The sequence below is a fragment of the Chlorocebus sabaeus genome, chromosome X, assembly GCF_047675955.1.
Source record: "Chlorocebus sabaeus isolate Y175 chromosome X, mChlSab1.0.hap1, whole genome shotgun sequence".
Lineage (NCBI taxonomy): Eukaryota > Metazoa > Chordata > Mammalia > Primates > Cercopithecidae > Chlorocebus > Chlorocebus sabaeus.
In genome coordinates, this window is record NC_132933.1 from 65,304,297 (window position 1) to 65,322,108 (window position 17,812).

Here is a 17,812-nt window from a genome sequence, read left to right on the forward strand (position 1 = left end):
AGTACATATAATGTTTATTTCTCAGTTATTCTTCAATAAAGCTGTAAGAAATGTGTCTACTTGATGGGATTGAGGCTAAAAGTTAATGGTAAATATTTAGTTAGATTTTGTCATTTTCACTATTGTTATTAGTGTTTGGAGCTAATCACTCTAGCAAGTTTATAAAACTATAAATGGTTTATACAAGTGCCGTAAGTATTAAAAGAAGCTGTAGTATTATGACCAGTTAATAATAATTTGGGTCTTTACTGAAGAGCATTAGATATAAATGAATTAGTGTAATGGACAGACTTGCAATAAACCAAGAATGACATAGATAGGTAAAGGAGAGCATAACTAGAAATCTGAAATGAAATATAATTAAATCATATTAATAATACTTATGGTACTTATAATGAGTGGTATTAAACGTTATTAAAATTAAATAGCTATAATATTTTCTAAAAAGATGGATGCAATCATTACATTAGGAAACTTGATCACTGTGTCCAAAAATGGAGCTATTGATTAGCTCGGTAGGAATAATCACTTATAATAATATAGTTAAATTGCCCATAGATAATATTTGAAGAAAAATGTCTTGCTAATGATTGTACAGAGGATGGAAAATACAGAGATTTGTTCAGATTGTAGTTAAGATATCAAATAACTTTTTAAATAAAAATTAAATTTTATTTGTTTGCTTGCTAAATCCTACAAAATATTAGTAATGCAGCATAGCAAAGGCTATGATGTTAAAAAAATGTGTATACTTGTCTAAATTCCTAACATAGGGAAAACAGTTTCTCTTACCTTTCCATTCTCACTTAACACAACTACACAAACATAATTCAGTCAATAGAATGGTTATTAGTATCATTTTTTGTTAACGAATTAAGATTACCTAAATAAAATTTTATACATATTTATCTACTAAAAAGGTTCAACGTTTTCTGTACAAAGAGAAAGCATGTTCTTGATAAGAGGAATTATACAACTTGTATTTCAGGGGAGAATAGTTCAGAATTGAAGGGCAGACCCACATTAAGAAAAGTGGAAGAACAAATAAATAACTCTAAAGTGTGAATAATCAAAAATACTTTATTAAATTCAAGACATAGATCATAACTCACATTAGGGTATAAATTGTTTTGATGAAAAATTATTCCATTTAATGAAAAGGAGTCACAGATAGATGGAAGTCTCTGTTAAAAATATCACAACCCTCATGGAAGTCCAGGAAAAGGTGGTGACAATAAATACAGAGAAAAAAGTAAAGACCTTTCTATGAGTCTGTTTTCACACGGCTATAGAGAAATAACCGAGACTGGGTAATATATAAAGGAAAGAGGTTTGACTCACAGTTCCCCATGGCTAGGGAGGCCTCAGGAAACCTATAGTCATGGCGGAAGGTGAAAGGGAAGCAAGCCTGGAACTTTTTACATGGCAGCAAGAGAGAGAAGTGTGTGAAGCAAAGCGGGAAGAACCCATTATAAAATCAGATCTCATGAGAACTCACTCACCATCACAAGAACAGCATAGAAGAACCACCCCATGATTCAATCACCTCCCACCAGGTTCCTCTCCAGACATGTGGGGAGTATGAGGATTGCACTTAAAGATGAGATTTGGGTGGAGACACAAATCTGAACTATAAAAACCTTTCTACTCAAGTTTACACATCATTTGCTGTAATTACACTGATTCCTTCATTAAACTGATATTTTCAAATATCACCAGACAGTCTGAAGGACTCAAAATTATTTTATGTTAACTGAGTTTTCCAAACTAAGTCATGGGTGAATTTTATAGTGTAAACTACTGCTATGTTAACTTGCTTAATAAATGCTATGTCTGCTAAAATTTTGTTTTTTTAAAAAACTGTAGCTTTCATTATCAGTTTGATTAAAAAGTTTGAAACTATTTCTCCCCCCAAAACCTCTCTAGTAAAAAAATAATCAAAAGGTGAAACCCTAAATCAAGAAAGGTAAATTTTCACAGGTGAATGATAGGAGCACTTTATAAATGGATATATAATAAGAATGTCCTCAGCATTCTAGAATTGTGTCAAAAGGCAACATACTGATAATACCTTTATGTTATTGAAAGCTTTATTTTTTAATATTAGTAGTAAATTTAAATTTTCCTGAATACATTGTTATAAATACACATTAAGATATTTCTTCTATTCAATCTACCCAATGTTGGTTAAAAACAAAAAATTTAATTGCAAAATCACTGAAAACCAATATCAGTAATAAAAGTAGTTTGTACATAGAAATAAATGCTATATTTATCTTGCTTTTCAATATCCATCAACTGTTTTCTCTTTATTATAATTGTATTTGTTTATCTGTCTTTTAGTAAACTACCATCTGCATTTAGTAATTGTAACTTTTAAAGTATTTTTAGTGTGTTACAAGATAATCTTAGTTTAGATGGTTGGTGAGCTGGTTCTAGAAGAAATAAATCCAGAGAGCAACTTATATTACAAATGAAATGTCAAAATGAATTAAAATAAACATTAGGCATGAAAATGAGAAGAAAATTTTAAATATAAGGTGCAAGCTACAGTATTGTATACAAAAAATTATAAGTTGTTTTATGTTTTACAAAAATGTTTAATTTCAAAAGATGCTTAATTGGTAAATAATGTTTTTTTACGTTCTAATGTATTTTACCACTACACCTAGGGCATATTTTAGGTATAACATTATTCATATGCTATAAATACACTCCCTGGGAAAATTTTTTGAAACATATTATTTACATATAAGTGACAATTTGTGAAGATGAGACTTGCTAATAATATTTTAATATTGTGATTTCTTATTTCCTTTTGTTTACCTAAGGAGATGAATAACACCACATTTAGTTCTATCCAAATTATAGCTGATTCAAATAATGGGGTTAGCACTTAGTAGAGATTTCTTTTCATAAAATCATAGAGATCCCTATTATTTATTTTAGTTTTAAGAATTTATAAGTAGGTAAGCTGCATTCAAGGAATTAATTAGAAATATCAAAAACAGTACTCACAGAAATCTTTTAAGTTGTTTTGAAAATAACGGTGCCTAGAAGCATTACTGAAGCCATTGTTGAAGTACATTATGCTAATTTTATGTAATGATTATCTATATCTACAAAACATTAACTTATTTATGTATGTTTTTGTATATACATGTATTACAGATTTCTAAAAGGGGTTCATGAATAAATTACCAATTTTACTGATTTCACAATTACTATAATTCAGCAAATCAAAGCGCAATGAAAACAATTGTTATTTATGAGCAGGATTGTTTGAAATATATATATTTTTTTGGGGTGTGTAAAAAACAAATATTTCTGTAACAAAAAGTTGCTTCAGGATTTACAAAGAGTGTTTGAAATATAGTCTACAGTGTTTTAATGCCACATTTCTAAACTTCATCCAGAAGTTCATTTAATTGATTCAGATAAAGGTGTTTATTTTAATTTATAAAGGTATTTATTTTAAATCTAAAGAGTAAATTAAATAGTTATTTGAGATTATTTCTTCTGTAAGTCTTTGAAACCCTCTGAATCTGTTGTAAAATAAACTTGTAGGGTAGTTAGAAAAAATCAGTAACCATTCTCATGATACTCTCACTTTATTTTAAACCATTCACCTGGAACCTGCTAGGGTTCATGATAATTTTTATTATTATATAATTCTACATTATTTTGCTTATATTTAATCTTTAGTTTCTATGCGTAAATGAATTTAACATTGAAATACAAATCACACTGAGAAATATAAAATGATAATCATGTAAATTAAGATGACCTTAATCACATCCAAAAATTCATTAATGAAATCAAAATCATACGCCAAGCATATACATGAATTTCTAGCGATTATAAGAAATTCAAAGACTGAAAGTGTATTGAAAAAGAAAGTTATATATCACCTCACTAATTTATTCCATTAAAGATGACTCACACCCATAACATTTTTGTCATAAATCTTAAACTTAAATCTTCTATCTTGTAATTTTCAAATAAAACATGATTATGTAAAAATTAATTTAATTCTTAAAATATGAAATACATGAGTAAAAAGCATTAAATCTTAAAGTAATTTTATTGGGAGAAGAGCCAAGATCACTGAGTAGTCTCTTCCAGGAAGAGCTTCTCCCATCAAGAGAGACTAGATCATCAAGTAGACTGACACACTCTGAACATATCTTTGGAAATAAGGCATTGGAATGTGGATATGGGGAGTATGTAGCCCCTGGGGCTAAATGAGGTGCAATCTTGGAACTCTCCACAGGGTTGATAAGCATCAAGACTTATTCATGGTGCTGAGCAGCTCCTAGAGAAGGGGTGAGTAAAATAGGCATGGAGCAGCCCACTCTCACCATGGGCCTCTGGGATCCAACTGCAGGAGATTCCATAGCCCCTACAGACAATTGAGTTAGAACTCTCTAGGGAGTTGGGAGAGACAGAACTTAAGTCTGCACAGAGCCTAGAGAGTTTGGCGAAGAAACAGGGGCAGTGGAGTATGACCATGGGTGCCCATTCTCAAAGGCTTATCGTATTCCCTTGGTGGCTTTTACCCCGTGTTAGGAGCTGTACCTGGAGAGAGCAGGGCTGTCTTGACAGCAAGATGGAGGCAGTAGTGTTGACCTGAGCACTGACCCCCTGAAATCATCCAGAAATAAAACCAATCAACTGAAACCAAATTAAACCACAATCAAACAATAAAGGGCGTCAAATATTATAAAAGCAAAAAGTACCAATCAAAAGACAGCGGGAGCAAAGATTAAAGAAACACCAGCTCATATCGTTGAGAAATTTTCAGCAAAAGAATTCTGGCAACTCCAAAAGCCAGAGTGGCTTCTTACCTACAAATGACTGCGCTAGTTTCCCAATAATGATTCTTAACCAAACAAATGACTAAAATGACAAAGAACTCAGAATCCAGATGCATGATAAAGAAGATGGATGAAAATTTTGAAACCAAATCCAAAGAAAGCAGTTGATATGGTTTGGATTGTGTACCCACCCAAATCTCATGACAAATTGGAAGAAGACAGGTCTGGTCACAGGTGATTGGATCATGGAGATAAATGTCTGCCTTCCTGTTCTTATGCTAGTGAGTGAGTTTTCATGAGATCTGATAATTTAAAAGAGTGTAGCACTTTACTCCCTATACTTTCTCTCTCTCCTGCCACCATGTGAAGTAAGTGCTTGCTTCCCCTTCCCCTCTGCTATGATTGTAAGTTTCCTAATGTCTCCCAGTGATGCTTCCTGTTAAGCCTGCTGAACTGTGAGTCAATTAAACTTCTTTTCTTCATAAATTACCCAGTCCCACATAGTTCTTTACAACAGTGTGAAAACAGACTAATATAGAAAATTGAAACCAGGGCAAGGCATGATGATTCATGCCTGTAATCTCAGCACCTTGGGAGGTCAAGGCAGCAGGATCACTTGTGGTCAGGAGTTCAAGACAAGCAGGGCAAACATGGTTAAATCCTATCTCTGCAAAAAATACAAAAATTAGCCAGGTGTGGTGGCATACATCTCTAATCCCAGCTACTAGGGAGGCTGAGGTATGATAATCACTTGAACCTGGCAGGTAGGGGTTGGAGTGAGCCAAGGTGACATCACTGCACTCCAGCCTGGGCAATGGAGCAAGACTCTGTTTCAAGAAAGAAAGAAAGAAGAAAGAAAGAAAGAAAGAAAGAAAGAAAGAAAGAAAGAAAGAAAGAAAGAAAGAAAGAAAAGAAAGAAAGAGAGAGAGAGAGAAGGAGAGAAGGAGAGAGAGAGAGAGAGAAAGAAAGAAAGAAAGAAAGAAAGAAAGAAAGAAAGAAAGAAAGAAAGAAAGAAAGAAAGAAAGAAGAAAGAAAGAGAGAGAGAAAGAAGGAAGGAAGGAAGGAAGGAAGGAAGGAAGGAAGGAAGGAAGGAAGGAAGGAAGGAAGGAAGGAAAGAAGGAAGGAAGGAAGGAAATTGAAACCAGGAGTGAGGCACTGCTATAAAGATACCTGAAAATGTGGGAGTGACTTTGGAACTGGGTAACAGGCAGAGATCGAAACAATTTGGAGGGCTCAGAAGAAGACAGAAATATGTGAGTAAGATTGGAACTTCCTAGAGACTTGTTGAATGGTTTTGACCAAAATGATGATAGGATATAGACAGTGAAGTCCAGGCTGAGGTGGTCTCAGATAGAGCTGAGAAACTAACTGGAAACTGAAGTAAAGGTCACTCTTGCTATGCTTTAGCAAAGAGACTGGTAGCATTTTGCTCTTTGCTTTTGCCCTAGAAATCTGTGGAAATTTGAACTTGAAAGAGATGATTTAGGGTACCCGGAGGAATAAATTTATAAGCAGCAATGCATTCAAGATATGACCTAGCTGTTTCTAAAAGTGTAGGCTCATATGCATTGACAAAGACATTCTCTGAAACTGGAACTTATATTTAAAAGGGAAGCAGAGCATAAAAGTTTGGAAAATTTGCAGCCCAGCCATGTGGTAAAAAAGAAAATCCAATTTTAGGAATCTAATTAAATTAAAGAGCTTCTGCTCAGCAAAAGAAACTCATCAGAGTGAACAGGCAACCTACCGAATGGGAGAAAATTTTTGCAATCTACCTATCTTACAAAGGTCTAATATCCAGAATCTACAAGGAACTTAAACAAATTTATAAGTTAAAAAAAAAAAATTATCAAAAAGTGGGCAAAGGATATGAAGAGACACTTATCAAAAGAAGATATTTATGCAGCCTACAAACATGAAAAAAAGCTAACCATCACTAGTCATTAGAGAAATGCAAATAAAAACCATGAAGAGATACCATTTCATGCCAGTTAGAATGGTGATCACTGAAAAGACAGCAAACAACAGACGCTGGAGAGGATATGGAGAAATAGGAACACTTTTACACTGATGGTGGGAGTGTAAATTAGTCCAACCATTGTGGAAGACAGTGTGGCAATTCCTCAATGATCTGGAAGCAGAAATACCATTTGACCCAGCAATCCCATTACTGGGTATATATCCAAAGGATTATAAATCATTCTACTGTAAAGACACATGCACCTGTATGTTTATTGCAGCACTATTTACAATAGCAAAGACTTGGAACCAACCCAAATGCCCATCAATAATAGACTGGATAAATAAAACGTGGCACATATACACCATGACATACTGTGCAGCCACAAGAAAGAATAAGTTCATGTCCTTTGCAGGGACATGCATGAAGCTGGAAGCCATCATTCTCGGCAAACTAACACAGGAACAGAAAACCAAACATTGCATGTTCTCACTTATAAGTGGGAGTTGAATTATGAGAATACATGGACACAGGGAGGGGGACATCACATACAGGGGCCTATTGGGGGGTGAAGGGAAAGGGGAGGGAGAGCATTAGGACAAATATCTTATGCATGTGGGGCTTAAAACCTAGAAGACGGGTTGATAGGTGCAGCAAACTTGTATATCTATGTAACAAAGCTGCACACTCTTCACAGTATCCCAGAACTTAAAGTAGAATACATATATGAAAATCCCATTTTCTTGGGGAGGAATTCAAGCCAACTGCAGAAATTTGCATAAGTAAAGAGGAGACAAATGTTAATAGCCAAGACAATGGGGAAAATGTTTCCAGGACATTTTAGGGATATTCACAGCAGCCCCTCCCATCCCAGGCTCAGAGGCCTAGGAAGGAAAAATGGTTTCAAGGGTCAGGGAAATATCCCAGCTGCTCTGTGCAGCCTTCGGACATGTTGCCCTGTGTCCCAGCCACTCCATCTCCAGCTGTGGCTAAAGAGGGCCAAGGTGCAGCTCAGGCTGTGGCTTCAGAGGGTGCAAGCCCCAAGCCTTGGCAGTCTCTAAGTGGTGTTGAGCCTGTGGGTACACAGAAGGCAAGAGTTGAGGTTGGGAACATAAATTGCACAGGGTATATGGAAACACCTGGATGTCCATGCAGAAGTCTGCTGCAGAGGTGGAGCCCTTATGGAAAACCTCTACTAGGACAATGTGGAGGGCACATGTGGGTTTGGAGCCCTCACACAGAGTCCCTACTGTGGCATTGCCTAGTAGAACTGTGAAGAAAGGGCCACCATTTTCCAAACCCCAAATTGCAGATCCACTTACAGTTTGCACCGTGCATCTGGAGAAGCCACAGGCACTCAAAGTCAGACACGAAAAAAGCAGTCATGAGGACTGTACACAGCAGAGCCACAGAGGTGGAGTTTCTCAAGGCCTTGGGAGCCCACCCCTTGCAACAGTGTGCCCTGTATGTGAGAAATATAGTCAAACGAAATTAATTTAAATCTTTAAGATTTAATGACTGCCCTGCTGGGTTTTGGACTTGCATGGGGACTGCATTCCCTTGGTTTCGGCAAATTTCTCCCATTTGGAACAGGAGCATTTACCCAATGCCTTTACCCCCATTGCATCTAACTAACTTCTTTTTGATTTAACAACCTCCTCGGCAAAAGGGACGTACCTTGTGTCAGTCAAAAATGACACATTGGACTTGGGACTATTGGGTTGATGCTGGAATGAGTTAAGACTTTGGAGGACTGTTGGGAAGGCATGGTCATGTTTTGAAATGTGAGAAGGACACGAAATTTGGGAGGGACCGGTGTGGAATGATATGGTTTGGATTTGTGTTCTTACCAAAATCTCATGCCAAATTGGAAGAGGAGCCTGACAGGAAGTGATTGGATCATGGGTAGGGACTGCCCCCTTACTCTTCTTAGTGAGTGAGTTCTCACAATATCTGATGAATTTTTGTTTGTTTGTTTGTTTTAAGATGATGTCTCACTCTGCCACCCAGGCTGGAGTACAGTGTTGTGATATCAGTTCAGTACAAGCTCTACCTCTCAGGTTCAAGTGATTATCTGGTCTTAGCCTCCCAAGTAACTGGGATTACAGGTGACTGCCATCACGCACAGCTAACATTTGTGTTTTTAGTAGAGATGGGGTTTCACCATGTTGGCCAAGCTCGTCTTGAATTCTTGGCCTCAAGTGACCCTCTCATCTTGGCCTTCCAAAGTCCTGGGATGAGAGGCATGAACCACCACACCCAGAATGATATTTTAAAAGTATGTGACACAACCCCCTTCACTCTCTCCCTGCCACTCTCTCCTGCTACCATGTGAAGAAGGTCTTTGCTTTTCCTTCACCTTTCACTATAATTGTAACTTTTCTGAGGTCTCCCAGGTATGCTTCCTGTTAAGCCTACTTAATTGTAAGTCAATTAAACCTCTTTTCTTCATACATTACCCAGTCTCAGGTAATTCTTTACAGCAATGAAATAATACAGCAGTAAAATTATTCAAGAGTTGAAAGAAGACATAAGAATTTAAAGAAACAACCAAACTGAATTTCTGTAACTGAAATATTCACCAAAAGAATTTCATAATGCCAGCAGAAACACACACACACACACACACACACACACACACACACACACACACAAATAGAAAAAGAGGCCAGGCGTGGTGGCTCATGCCTGTAATCTTAGCACTTTGGGAGGCAGGTGGATTGCCTTAGCTCAGGAGTTTGAGACCAGCCTTGGCAACATGGTGAAACCCCGTCTCTACTAAAATACAAATAAATTAGATGGGTATGGCAGCATGCACCTATCATCCCAGCTACCTGAGAGGCTGAGGCAGGATAATCACTTGAACCTGGGAGGCTGAGGTTGCAGTGAGCCAATATCGTGCCACTGCACTCTAGCCTGGGTGACAGAGCAAGACTCTATCTCAAAAAAAAAAAAAAAAAAAAATTGAGTAAAGTTAGGAAAGAATGTCAGAGCTCAAATACTGCTCCTTTGAATCAATGCAGGCAGACAAAAATGAAGAAAAAATTTAAAAAGGAACAAAATCTGAAAAATTATTGGACTATATAAAGAGACCTAACCTATGACCATTGAAACTCCTGAAAGAGAGGGAGAGAGAGTGAGAAACTAGGAAAGAATATTGCTCACAAAAAATTCCTCAGCCTTACTGGAGAGGCTGATGTGTCTCTCTGAATTCAGGAAATTCAGACAACAACTGAGAGATCCTTCACAACATGACCATCCCGAAACATGAAGTCATGAGATTCTCCAAGTTCAATGCATAAGAAAAAATATTATTGATAGCTAAAAAGAAGAGGCAGGTCTCATATAAAGGGAACCCAATTAGGCTAACAGCAGATATTTTAGCAAAAACCTTATGAGCCAGAAGAGATTGGAAGCATGTTTAAAGAAATAAAATTTTAATCAAAAATCATCATATTCAATGAAAGTACTCTTCATAAACAAAGAAGAAATAAAATCGTTTTCAAACAAATGAATGCCAAGATAATTTATTACCACCAGACCTGCCTTACAACAGGTCCTTAAGGGAGTACTAAACATAGAAACAAAAGATCTATACCTGCCACCACAAAAATAGAGTTAAGTATATAGCCCATTGACAGTATAAAGCAATTACACAATCAAGTCTACATAACAATCAGCTAACAATACAATGGCAAAATCAAAATCACATGTATAAATATTAATCTTAAATGTAAACAGGCTAAACATCCCATTCAAAAGACATAGAGTGGCAAAGTAGATAAAGAAGCAAAATCAACTGTATGCCATCTTCAAGAGACCCATCTTATATGCAATGACATTTATAGGCTCAAAGTAAAAAGATGAAGAAAGAACTATCAAGCAACAGAAAACAAAAAAGAGCAAGGCATGCTAGCTTCTTTCAGACAAAATAAACTTTAAATGACAATTATTTAAAAAAGCAAAGAATGACATTACATAATGACAAAGGGTTAAATTCAACAAGGATACTTAACTTTCCTAAATAGATATGCACCCAACACTGGAACACCCTGATTTATAAAACAAGTTCTTAGAGGCCTATGAAAAAACGTACATAATCACACAATAATAGTGGAAGACTACAACACCCCATTGACAGTATTAGACAGATCGTCAAGGCAGAAAAGTAACAAAGATATTCAGGACCAAAACTTGACACTTGATCAAATGAACATAACAAACATCTACAGAATACTCTACACAACAACAGAATATAAATTCTTCCCATTTGCACATGGCACATCCTCTGAGATTGACTACATACTTAGCCATAAAGTAATATCCCACATTTTTTTTTAAAGCTGAAATAGTAACAACCACATTTGCAGACTACAGCACAATAAAAATAGAAATCAACACAAAGAACATACCTTGAAACAATACAACTACATAAAAATTAAACAACCTGCTTCTGAATGACTTTTGAGTAAACAATAACATTAAAGTTGAAATCAAGAAATTTTTTTAGACTAATGAAAACAATATGCAACGTACCAGAATCTCTGGGACGCATATAAAGAAAAGCTGGTAGTATTAAATACCCACATCAGAAAGTTAGAAAGATCTCAAGTGAGCAACATAAAATCACACCTACAAGGACTAGAAAAACAAGAACAAATCAACCCTAAAGCTAGAAGTAGAAAATTACCAAAATCAGAGCTTAACTGAACAAAGTTGAGACAGGAGAATTTATAAAAGAGATCAATGAAATAAAGAGTTGTTTTGGCCGGGCGCGGTGGCTCAAGCCTGTAATCCCAGCACTTTGGGAGGCTGAGACGGGCAGATCACGAGGTCAGGAGATCGAGACCATCCTGGCTAACACGGTGAAACCCCGTCTCTACTAAAAAATACAAAAAAACTAGCCAGGCAAGGTGGCGGGTGCCTGTAGTCCCAGCTACTCGGGAGGCTGAGGCAGGAGAATGGCGTAAACCCAGGAGGCAGAGCTTGCACAGTGAGCCGAGATCCGGCCACTGCGCTCCAGCTTGGGCGACAGAGCGAGTCTCCGTCTCAAAAAAAAAAAAAAAAAAAAAAAAAAAAAAAAGAGTTGTTTCTTCACAAGAATAAAAAGAATTGATGGGCAAGTAGGTAAATTGATAGGGAGAAAAAAAAAGAATGTACAAATAAACACTATCAGAAGTAACAAATGGGGAAGTTACCACCGAACCCACAAAAATACAAAAATACCTCAGAGAATATTATGAGCACATCTATACACACAGACTAGAAAACCGAGAATAAATGAATAAATTCCTGGAAACATGCAACCTCCTAAGACTGAACCAGAAAGAAACTGAAATCTTTTTTTAAAGTAAACATTGTATATTATTTATTATTATTATTATTTTGAGATGAAGTCTTTTTCATTATTATACTTTATGCTCTAGGGTACATGTGCACAACATGCAGGTTTGTTACATATGTATACATGTGCCATGTTGGTGTGCTGCACCCATTAACTTGTCATTTTCATTAGGTATATCTCCTAATGCTATCCATCCCCCCTCCCCCCACCCCACAACAGGCCAAGTTGTGTGATGTTCCCCTTACTGTGTCCAAGTGATCTCATTGTTCAATTCCCACCCATGAGTGAGAACATGCAGTGTTTAGTTTTCTGTTCTTGCAATAGTTCGCTGAGAATGATGGAAGAAACTGAAATCTTGTATGAACCAATAGTGAGTTCTAAAATTGAATCAGCAATAATAATAATAATAAAAAAACCTATGAACCAGAAAAATCCCTGGACTAGGTGCATTTGCAGCTGAATTCTACCAGTTATACAAAATAGAGCTGGCAGCAATCCTACTAAAATTATTCCAAAAATTCAAGGAGGAAATACTCTTTACTACCTTATTCTATGAAGGCAGCATCATTCTGATATTAAAATCTGTCTTACACAATGAAAAGAAAATAAAAATCTTCAGAGCAATATCCCTGGTGAAGATAGATGAAAAATTTTCAATAAAATATAGCATCCTGAATATAGCAGCACAGCAAAGAGCTGATCCACCACAATCAAGTAAGCTTTATTTCTAGAATCCAAGGGTTGGATCAATATGCACAAATCAATAAATGTGATTCATCACATAAGCAGAACTGAAAACAAAAACCACATGATAACCTCAATAGATGCAGAAAAGGGTTTCAATACAATTCAATATCCCTCCATATTAATAACATTCAACAAACTAGTTATTGAAGAAACACACCTCAAATAATATAAGCCACCCATGACAAACCCACAGCTCACATCGTATTGAATGACTGAAAACTGGAACCATTCTCCTGGAGAACTAGAACAAGCTAAGAATGCTCACTTCCAGCACTCCTATTACCAATAGTTCTGGAAATCCTAGTCGAAGAAATCAGAAAAATAAAAAAAGACATCCAAATAGGAAGAAAGGAAGGCAATCTATCTCTCTTCACAGACAATATGATTCTATACCTAAAAAACCTCTTGGTCTCTTCCCAAATGCTCTTAGAATTGATAACTTCAGTAAAGTTTTAGGATACAAGGTTAATGTACAAAAACTAGTAGCATTTCTATACAACAATAATGACCACGCTGAGAGCCAAATCAGGAAACTAATAATATTCACAATAGCCACAAAAAAGAATAAAGTACCTATAAATACAACTAATTAGGTAAGTGAAAGCTCTCTACAATGAGAATTACATAACACTGCTGAAAGAAGTAAGAGACAACCCAAATGCAAATCCATTCTCATGAACTGAAAGAATCAAGATTTTTTAAATGACTATACTTTTATGGCTGAAGAGTACTCCATTGTGCATATGCACCACATTTGCTTTATCCTTTTGTCTGTTGATGGACACTGGTTGCTTTCAAATTTTAGCTATTGTGAACATTACTGAAACATATGGGGGAGTGCAGACATCTCTTTGACATACTGATTTCCTTTGTTTTAGGTAAATGCCCAGCAGTGGGGTTGCTGGATGATATGGTAGCTCTATTTTTAATTTTTTGAGAACCTCCAAACTGTTTTACATAGTGATCATACTAATTTACATGCCCACAAAAATTAAAAATTAAAAAAATAAAAAATATTGTAGCTATACTATCCAAAGCAATTTATGGGTTCAGTACTGTTCTTAATAAACTACCAATGCCATTTTTCACAGAATTAGAACAAACTAATCTAAAATTCATATGGAACCAAACATAGTCTAAATAGTCAAAGCAATCCTAAACTAAAAGAACGGAGCTGGAAACATCACTTTACTCAACTTCTATCTGTACTATAAGGTTACAGTATCCAAAACAGCATGATATTGGTACAAAAACAGACACATAGACCAAAGGAACAGGCTAGAGACCCATAAATAAAGTCGCTCACCTACAACCATCTGATCTTCAACAGCTTCAACAATGACTAGCAATAAGCAATGAATTCCCTATTCAATACATGGTGTTGAGGTAACTGACTAGCCATATGCAGAAGATTGAAATGTCACACAGACTAGAAAAGAACCTAGGGATCATGATGGTAGGAGTAGTCAGAGGAAGTCTTGTGTTGTGATGAGTGCATATAAGTTAAATGAGCCATTTATCCCTTCCTTTTACCATATACAAAAATTAAATCAATGTGGATTAAACAGTTAAATGTAAAACCTAAAACTATAAAAACCCTAAAAGAAAACCTAGGAAATATCATTCTGGAATAGGATTTGGCAAAGATTTCATGACAAAGTATCCAAAAGCAATTGCAATAATACAAAAATAGACACATGGGAACTAATCACATAAAGAGCTTGTGTACAGAAAAAGAAACTATGAACAGGGTAAAAAAACAACCTACAAAATGGGGAAAATATTTCCAAACTAGGCATCTGACAAAGGTGTAATATCCAGAATCTATAAGGAACTTAAATTGACAAGCACAAAACAAACCCATTGAAAAATGGCCAAAAAACATGAACATTCTTCTCAAAAGACATACATGTGGCCAACAAGCATATGAGAAAATGCTCAACGTCACTAATTATTAAAGAAATGCAAATCAAAACCACCATGAGATACCATTTCACATCAGTCAGGATGGCTATTATTATTATTTTTTTTTTTTTTGAGGCAGAGTCTCTCTCTGTCGCCCAGGCTGGAGTGCAGTGACCGGATCTCAGCTCACTGTAAGCTCCGCCTCCCAGGTTTACGCCATTCTCCTGCCTCAGCCTCCCGAGTAGCTGGGACTACAGGCGCCCGCCACCTCGCCCGGCTAATTTTTTGTATTTTTTAGTAGAGACGGGGTTTCACCGTGTTAGCCAGGATGGTCTCGATCTCCTAACCTCGTGATCCGCCCTTCTCGGCCTCCCAAAGTGCTGGGATTACAGGCTTGAGCCACCGCGCCCGGCCAGGATGGCTATTATTAAAAAGTCAAAAAATAACAGGTGGTGGAGAGGTTGCAGAGAAAAGAGAATGTTTATACACTTTTACTCAAAATGTAAATGAGTTCAGCCACCGTGAAAAGCAGTTTGGAGGTTTCTCAAAGAATTTAAGATGAAGTTACTATTGGACCCAGTGATCTCATTACCGTGTGTATACCTAGAGCAATATAAATCGTTCTACCAAAAAGACATGTGCACTTGTTCACTGCAGCACTATTCACAATAGCGAACTTATTAAATCAACCTAGATGATCATCAGTGGTAGAGTGGATAAAGAAAATATGGTACATATACATTATAGAATATTTTGCAACCTTAAAAAAAATAAAAACATTTTCTTTGCAGCAACATGGATTCAGCTGGAGGTCACCATCCTAAGTGAATTAAGGTAGAAACAGAAAACCAAATGCCACATGTTCTCACTTACAAGCGAGAGCTAATTTTATATGATTGTTGGCCACATGTATGTCTTCTTTTGAAAAGTGTCATGTCCTTTGCCCACTTTTTATAGGTTTGTGTGTTTTTCCCTTGTAAATTTGTTTAAGTTCCTTATAAATGCTGGATATTAGACCTCTGTCAGATGCATAGTTTGTGAAAATTTTCTTCCATTCTACAGGTTGCCTGTTTACTCTGTTGGTAGTTTCTTTTGCTGTAAAAAAAGCTCTTTGGTTTAATTAAATCCAATTTGTCAGTTTTTGCTTTGGGGAGCTAAAAGATGAGAACACGTGAACACATGAGTGGAACAACACATAATGGGGCCGTTCAGAGGGTGGAGAGTGGGAAGAGGGAGAGGATCAGGAAAAATAACTAATAAGTACTAGGCTTATTACGTTGGTGAATAAATAATCTATACAACAAAGCCACATTACACAAGTTTACCTGTGTAACAAACCTGCCTTTGTACCCCTGAACCTAAACTAAAAATTAAAAAGACCCATGAATATATTTATATTAAATATATAATGTATATTTATGCCAATAAATAAGTGGGAGCTAAACCCTGAGTGCATGTAGACACAAAAATGGGAACAGTAGACACCAGGGCCTCCTTGAGCGGGAAACGAAGCAGGATGTGAGTGTTTAAGTACAATCTCTCAGACACTGTGTTCACTACTTTGGTAATGACATTATTTGTACAACAAAACCCAGTGACACACAATTTACCCACGTAATAAGCCTGCATTTGTACCTCTGAACCTAAAATAAAAATTAAAATAAAATAAAATATATTTCCAAAAAAATTAAATAAAATATAAAACAATATTATTTATTTTTGGCGCAAAATCAAGAGTCAACTCTCTGTTACTATACATTAATTCCCAAAAGCAAGCATAATTTTGTTTTTCAATAAATTATACTTGTGCTTACATAATTAATACAAGTGAAATAACACATGAGTGTTGAAGAATCTGAATTGACTTGCTCATGAGCCATCCTAACCTTCTAATGTGCCTTGCTGTATTGCTGAGTCTGAAAAGCTAAAAATTACAATTTTCATACTCTGCTTACAGCAGAGATGTAAATTTGTTTATCCAATCAGATGCACACATATAAATTTTAATTTGAAAATGAGTTTAGTGGAGAAAACATTATGCAAGTTTTAAGACATCCATTTGGCTAGTGAAAATGGTAGAATAGGCAACATGGGTCCTTGGCCATCAACCTTCTTATTCAGAAGCAATGGCAGCTTAAATGAGATAGTTTATGTCTCTCTCATGCAAAAAAAGACAAAGTAGGCAGTTAAAGGATAAAGTTGAGGCAGGAGAATTGGGTCTGAAGGCAGGGAAATTAAGGCTGATTCATGCTGACTTCCTAGAACTAAATCAAAAAGAAAACCCTACATCTCCAAACCCAAGTAACGAAAGAATCAGAGGCTACTCCCTTTGCACCCTACCCCCTTTTTTACTGAGTCTGGTCATGGGCCATGTCCTCATTTGTAACTTTGTAATTTCACTTCAGCCTTCGATTGCTTGTCTCCTGAAACCAATCAGACTGGTTACAGGCCAAGTCTTCATTTACATAGCGTGTAACCAAGTAACCAATGGGAAACCTCTAGAGTGTATTTAAACCCCAGAAAATTCTGTAACCAGCCCCCTCTAGCCACTTGCTCAAGCCTGTTTCCATTCTGTGGAGTGTACTTTTGTTTCAGTAAATCTATGCTTTCATTGCTTCATTCTTTCATTGCTTTGTGTGTGCATTTTGACCAATTCTGTATTCAAAACACCAAGAACCTGGATGACTCATAGTCAAGACCCTCCCCCGGTAACATATTTTGGCAAGCCAGCCAGGAGTAAGCCCAAAGTTTGGGATTTATTTTTCTTCTCTTCTCATTTCCCTTTTTCCTCTCTGCTTCATACAGGGAAACCCTTTTCTTTCTCTCTCTCTCTCTCTCTCTCTCTCTCTCTCTCTCTTTCCCTTTCTAACTAGAAACTCTTGATAGGCAGTGCCTAGGCATGAACACAACTGCAGTTTTCTGGCTGGTGTTACTTTCTGATGAAACTAAAAGGTTTCCATGTGGAAGCACCACCACCCAGTTCAGGTGAGGGACCTGAGTCCTTTTCCTTTTTGAAACTCTGTACTCTTTCAGTGGCCA